The sequence below is a fragment of the Eublepharis macularius genome, chromosome 11, assembly GCF_028583425.1.
Source record: "Eublepharis macularius isolate TG4126 chromosome 11, MPM_Emac_v1.0, whole genome shotgun sequence".
Lineage (NCBI taxonomy): Eukaryota > Metazoa > Chordata > Lepidosauria > Squamata > Eublepharidae > Eublepharis > Eublepharis macularius.
In genome coordinates, this window is record NC_072800.1 from 31,307,580 (window position 1) to 31,315,000 (window position 7,421).

Consider the following 7,421-nt stretch of genomic DNA (forward strand, 5'->3'; position numbering starts at 1 on the left):
GGTGGGCCGGTCGCGCGTGGAAAACGAAGGAAGGGGCGAGGCTGTGAAGAGGGCGCGCTGCGGGGAAGCGCATTCCTGGAGAAACTTCGGCGCTCCGCGTCTCCCTACTCTGGTTGTGGCTCCGGTATCAAGTATATCGCAGGGGATTGTTCGGGGTGGCGGGGGAGAGAAGAGCCAACGAATACGAAATTCAGTATCGTCGGAGTGGAGGAAAGAGCGGGCCTTTTCTGCCTCGCACACTCGCGCCAGCCTTTAGAACACAGTTGAAGAAACGCTGGTTTGTAATGGTTTTTCCCACCCCTTTTCCTGCTGTTCAAGTGGAAGTCCTTGGATTGTACTGATAGAATGGCAGGGATATATAAATAGCAGACTATTGTGGTACTTTACGGGCCTTTCTTCGCTCAAGAAATATATGTCTAATGCGGAACCGTGTCCCTGCCGTAGACGATATGATCAATCGAGCTGCAAAAGGGAGCAGTAGGGGAGACAGGGAATTATTTCCGCACAAATCTGATCAAACATGTTTGCCGATTTTTTTTTAAATGGAGGTTGAATCCCCCCCCTTCAGTTAATAGAATCAACCCCTTAGTTTTAAGAAAATAATGGCCTCTGACCTCTCAGTGGTCATTTGGGAAGTTGTTAGACAACCACAACAATATTTCTGAGCCTTCCAAGTCTGTGAAGAGAAGCCAAGGGCGTGAGCAAGGGGTGGACTTGAAGGTCAAAACATCCTTGGAAAAGGATCTTTCTCCTCCCGTTATGCCCCCTGACAGCAAGTTTTAGGTGGGCAGCCATGTTGGTCTGCAGTAGAGCAACAGGATTTAGGTCCAGTGGCACCTTAGAGACCCACAAGATTTTCAGAGTGTAAGCTTTTGACAGTGTCTGAAGAAGAGAGCTCTGACTCTCGAATGCTTCCACTCTGAAAATCTTGTGGGGCTCTAAGGTGCCACTGGACTCAAATCCTGCTGTCCCCTGATGGTGGAAGATTAGCTGGGGAAAGACCCTGCAGCGACTTCCAGAAACTCATAAACCACACAAAAATATTATTATTTATTATATTAAAGTAGTCTTTAGTCCCGTGGTTCCCAACCTTTTTGGTATCGTGAGCCACATGTGTGACACGTCCAAAATCACTTTATATGGTGACCCATGCAGGGGTGCCCCAAGAAGACTGAACAGGGGCAGGCTGAGGAGATGCGGGAAGATGGCAGCTGTTGGCAAAGAGGTGGCTGGCTGAGTGGCTTAGTGCACTACATCTCCCACAGCAGGTAGGGGCCAGTGAGGCACTGCAGGGGGTTCGATAAGAGGTTGGGCTACTGAAAACAGTGCCAAGATAGAGCCTACACGCACCTCTGTCTCCTCACTTTTCCATGCTTCTACCTACTCTCCAGCCTTTCACCCCTTTCTTCCACCTACTTCCTCCCCTTATTATTGTTGCAAAGGGGGAGAGGGCAAGGCAAGAATGCAAGAAGCTGCAAAGAGGAGAGAGAAACAAGGGTGTAAAGGGAAGAGTCACCATTCAGGATGGCTGCCTGTGACCCACTCTCAGTGGTTTTGCAACCCACTCTTGGGTCTTGACCCACAGGATGGGAAACACTGCTCTAGCCCCTTTTATTGCGGAGGCTGCCTTTCTCTTTCTCTTTACAATGGGGCTAGAGATTTTACAAAAAAAAAAATTAAAGCTGGGAAATTCAGAGACCCTGGTTAACACATGCTGATATAACCTTATAATGATATTCTAGTGCAGAAGTTTTTTTAAAAAATAGAAAGCATCTCAGAGGCAAGGGGAGGAAATAGCCACTGTAGGGACAGGGTTAGGCTGCTATTGGGTGGGAAAATCTAACAACCCTCCCCGCCCCCAGCTTTACTGCGATCATTCCCAAATCTTCAGAGCAACCAGCTTTGAAAAAGATTGGGGGAAAGCCAGAGAAAACTCAGTAAGTGCAAGAATGCACCACAGTGCTGTGAGGAAGCAGGAAAAAATACCTTATTCCCGAAAGCATTGAACCTGGGGCAGATGACCCATGTGGAAATGGCCTACATTTTGGACTGGCGTGGAACGTGATGTGTTGTACTCTTTCTTCTCCCTATTAAAATTGTATTTTGTAAGCAGCTTTGGATCCCTACTGGGCAGAAAACTTTTTTTTAAATTAAAAAACTGTATATTTATATATTTAATTTAATTTATTAGATTTATATTCCGCCCTCCCCACGCCATTAGGCTTAGGGCGGATCACAATTTGCACACAAACTTTAACTTATAAAACGTCCACAAATTAAAACAGAGAGAGAGAGAGAGAGAGCTGGTGGAACAGCACCGTCTTACAGGCCCGGCGGAAGGATGACAAGCCCTGCAGGGCCCTGGTCTCATTAAACAGAGTGTTCCACCAGGCTGGGGCCAGACTGAAAAAGCCCTGGCCCTAGTTGATGCCAGGTGGGCCTTCTTGGGGCCAGGGACCTTCAGCAGATGTTTACCATTGGAGCGAAGAGTCCTCCGGGGTTCATATGGGGAGAGGTGGTCCCGCAGATACGCCAGTCCCAGCCCGCATATGGCTTTATAGGTTAATATCAAATCTTGAACCTGATTCAGTACTCCACCGGTAACCAGTGCAGCTGATGCAATACCAGTGTTATGTGCGCACACCATGGTGTTCTGGTGATGACCCGCACCACTGCATTCTGCACCAGCTGTAACCGCCGGATCAGGTTCAAGGGAAGCCCAGCGTAGAGCGTGTTACAGTAGTCTAACCTAGAGGTGACCATTGCCTAGACCACTGTAGTTGCGGGACGAAAGATAAGGGACATATGAGTGTGTGTGTGTGTGTGTGTGTGTGTAAAAAGGTGGGTAGCCCCTAGCATGTGTGCTGAACAGGGACATACCAACTGAGTTGATTGTCAGATCAAGAAACGATGAGTCCTTGAAGCATAGGTTTGTTTCTATTTAAGGAATGAGCGTTTCTTTTTAGAACAGGACATTTTCTGATTTAAAACAAAATCAGTGGCTGCTGGCTAAAAGTGGCAGTGCTTCAAACCTGTCCTGTCCTGCCTACCTCTGCCCAAGGTTTCTTTGGCTTGGACTGTTCTTTTCAAGATTATTACCCTTACCATACTTGAATGTTTTTTGGGGTGGAAATCCCTGTCTAGCTATGATGGGGCACTTAAAAGTGGTAAAGGGTAACCAGCATGGAGGCTGGACCTTTTCTAGCCAACTTGCTTGGGAGCCAGGCTTCTGTGGCCAGTGTGGCCATAGTGTCACTGACCTTTCTGGACCAATTGATCAGAGGAGCTCTGCACCTTCCTGACTGAAGATCCGGAGGAGTTAGCCGTGTTAGTCTGTAGTAGCAAAATAGCAAAAAGTCCAGTAGCACCTTTAAGACTGACCAACTTTAGTGTAGCATAAGCTTTCCAGAGATGCATCTGACAAAGAGAGCTGTGGCTCTGGAAAGCTTATGCTACACTAAAGTTGGCTAGTCTTAAAGGTGCTACTGAACTTTTTGCTATTTTCTTGACTGAAGAACTGGCCAGGCATTAAACTGAAGATGCTGGGGTATCCCCTCAGCTATGAGAACAGGGCCAGATCTCTGAGAAGGAAGTCTGAGAGCAGATCTGCCTGGCTTGAGCTATTTTTTGGCTTCCTGCCCAGGCATCACACCTAATGGTTGCCTCTGCATGGAGTTTTTGTTTGTATTTGGTGACTGAACTGGAGCATCCCCCGACTACTTTCTGGGTCTCCTGCTAATTTGCAGCATTTGTTCTCAAACCTGATTTGGTATGATCTTTTTGGAAAGACACAATCAAAGGGCCTTTGCACACCAGGTGGATGGGAAGGTTTGTATTTTTTGGAAGTTCTCAAATATATTGATGCCATTTTCTTTGCCACAGGCCCCATGGCTGCCACCCCCCTCTCACGAGAGGGCTTTCCTGGGCATTAAAAGTAATTAGATTATGATAGTTTTATACTGTTGTAAGGATCTACTCCTGTGATACCTTTGAATTCTTAGCTTTCATTTTTAAAATTACATTTCTGGGCCTTTTTGTTGTGGACTTAAAAGGGAGAATAAGCAGCCCTTATATTTCCAAAAAAATGGCTAGAGACTTGCTTTCTTTAAAAAAAAAAGATGGAATTTTAGGAAGAGAACTTTTTTTTCCATTGTTTGCTGAATGCTGTTTATGTTGCACTGTTTAATTTTCTAATCCAGTTTTTGTCCATTATTTTTAGTGTATAGCACTGTTCTTATAGAATTTTTTAATGTGTGTAATATTGTTTTAATTGCATTGTCTTCTCATTCTATAACCTGCCTTGAGCCTCATTGAGAAAGGCAGGTTATTAACAAAGCAGATAAATAACATCATGCTAGCGTATACTAGCAATTACTGTTTTTTAAAGCTCCCCCCCCCATGGTGGGGGAGATGGTACCTGGAGATGGCTCAGGCAAGGAAAGTGCAGCAAAAACTGCTGTGTGGATGCTCCATTGTGACTGCATTCACAGCAGCAACAAAAGCTACACAAAGAATCGTTACCATGTGGAAACAGCCGAAGACATGCAGAGGGCTTACTTCCATGGTGCTACCAGAAGGAGGAACTTGTTAGAAAGGTGCAATAAGAGCACTGGGGGGGAAAGGAGCTGGGAAGGAAGCCGAAGAACAGCGCAGGCAAGGCTGACTTCCCCAGTGGGATCGCATGCCACAGGGGAAGAGGGTTGAGGCTTGCACAGAACGAGGACTGGAGTTGGATGCAACTTGCAGGCTGCCAATTGGCCATCTGTGGATTAAGGGACAAGATTCCCTCCTCCCAACCATCAGGTTTCCTCTAACCTCTTTAAGGCCTTGCTGAACTCAGAGTGAGCAAGTTGCTAAAAAGTGGTTCTTCCCCCACCCCCTCAAGCTCTTTCAAAAGCAATACTGAGTAGCTGCACCATCAATTCTAATAGAACACATTGCATTGAGGGTGTTTGTAACTGATTTTATATTGCACTTGACTCTTACATAACCTGTAAAATCTATTTGTAACTGTTCTTTTTATGCAATGTGCTTATTTAAGGAAGGTGTTCGTTATACATAGGTATAAGTTTCTGAACCTTAAAAATAACTCCCCTCCCCTTCAAACTACAGCTTTTCAGCACAACACATACATGCTGAAATACAGAGGAAGCTGAAGAAATTTCACATGGTAAGAAGGAAAACACTGGTTTTTCTTCTCCTTCATTGCTTTGAAACTACACCAAGCAAGGGAAGTTAGCTTTGGCCTTTCCTACTTCACTACTACCAAAGAATCTGCACAAGAATACATGGAAGGAGCAAAGAAATTCTGCAGTTTAACTGCTTTCTAACCACCATGATTGTGAGTATAAATGAATAGCTAAAGTATACTCGAGGATAACATTACTCTGTTAGAAGCCCTTGTGTATGTGGAAGAGGAAGTCATTGGTGAGCCTCTTACTATGCCAAAAGCCTTAAGAGTTGATGGTAGATTTTTTAATCACTGTTTTATGGCAGTGAAGAGAATACACATGGGGAAGAGGGCCTTCCATTGGGATGATCAGGGCTTGGGACAAGCTCCTCCTCCTCCCAGCTTTATGGGAATTCTGGGTGTTAACAACTGGCTGGCTCAGCTCTTGGGGTAGAGGAGCTACTGCCTGCAGGAGCTGGCTGCAAAGATAGTGCCGCCACCCTGATTGGTGGTGGATTGGGAACATGTACTCCACCCAACTGCTGCTCAGGTGAACAGTTGTGGCTTCAAAGCACTAAATATGGGAAAGTTCTAATTTGTTTCCTGTGGCAGCTGCCCTCATTTTCCAGCGTTGCGAGGAGTCATATAGATACATGTGCCTGGTGCCTAATATCAGGGCTGCTGATGTGAGTCCTCTCTTGCTGACCCTAGCCCAGCTGTGCTTGAAAGTATGTACAGATGGGAATTGGGACTCAAGTGTCATGACACTCGAGCCCAGTGCATGGTATGAATCTTTTAATATTATTTTATGTACTGTAATGGTGTAGCTGGCTTTTAGTACAGTTCTTTTAAGAGCCATATATGCGATAAGCTGTCCCTCATCCCAGTCAGTCTTTGTGGCAGAGTTGATAATGATAGGATTAGTAAAAAAAAAAAAAAGTCTACTATTTTCTGATTTAGTGCTGCTATCTCAAAAGCAAGAATGAGGAAAGTTGCTGTGTAGACCAGTCCTGAGAGGTGGCCTTCACAAGTTGAACAGTGAAATAGAGTTCCTTCTGTGAGGATCTTAGCAGTTCCCTGAAATGCTTGGAGTACATGTGAAGATTAAGTTCTCACGTGCAGTCCCAGACTTCCATGACAAGGCTGTTTTGCCTGTGCTTGAAATGAATGCTTGCTTGGGCAATAACTTGGGAAAGGATTTGAAATAGCAGACAGTGAGGGAGACAGTACTTAAGTTTTAATCTTAGCACTTGGACAGACGCAGCAAGAAAATGCAGATAGATTAAAAAAACGATATATAATCCTAAATTTGGAGAATTACTGAACTATGACTACTATGAGCTTCGCATCAAGGTGAGAATGTCTGTTTTTCTTGTTTTGAGGAAGCCTCCATTCCGAGGATGTCATGGATCCGAGGGAGGTCTCGGATCCTAAGAAGTTCTTGGTTCCAAGGAGTGTAGCTTGGTAATCTCCCAATGTGGGGCTGCACAGAAGAACGAACCTTGAAAACAGGGTTGTGCATACCTGTAACTATTGTTCATCAAGTTCATCTGTGCAGATACCCTCCCTCTTGCCCCACTGTGAACTCTCTGGCAAGGTCCAGTATGAGATCGTGGTGGATCAGGAGAACTGAGAAGGGGGTCGCTCCTCTCACATAGTCACATGACCATTTAGGTGGGAAAATGGGCTGAGACGTGACACGGAGAAGTGGTCCTCTAGTGGAGCTTTATGAAAGTAATAAAAACTTCTCTGAACTATGACTACTATGACTACCTTTGCTGAAGAGCAAAGGATAACAGGCAATTCAGATTATTCTTGTGGAGGCAGTCCTAGTGATGCTCAATGTTCCTCCTTCAAACTGATCCAAAATGGTAACCAACCCTTAGTGTTATTAGGAGCAAATGCAAGAGGTGTCAAAGGGCAAGAGTTACAGGTTTTTTTTCTTTGAATGGTCCTTGGAGTGTGGTAGGAAAGAATACAATTGGGGGAACAAAGAGGCTAGGTTCAAGATGGACAGAGAGGTAGATTAAGAAAACACCAGAAGTTTCATCTGTTGCTTTGATACTGCAGTCCAATACGGTTGAAAAAAGTTCTGAAAGGGGGAAGGTCCAGGTGAGAAGGTGACATCCAGTAATGTCTTTGTGGAGGAGCATCCTTCAGAATCAGACAGAAGCCAGTTTTGCAATTGCTGAGATGCCATATTTACCCTGTGTTTAATTGGGAGTTTAATATTGGAGCCAAATTCTATTGG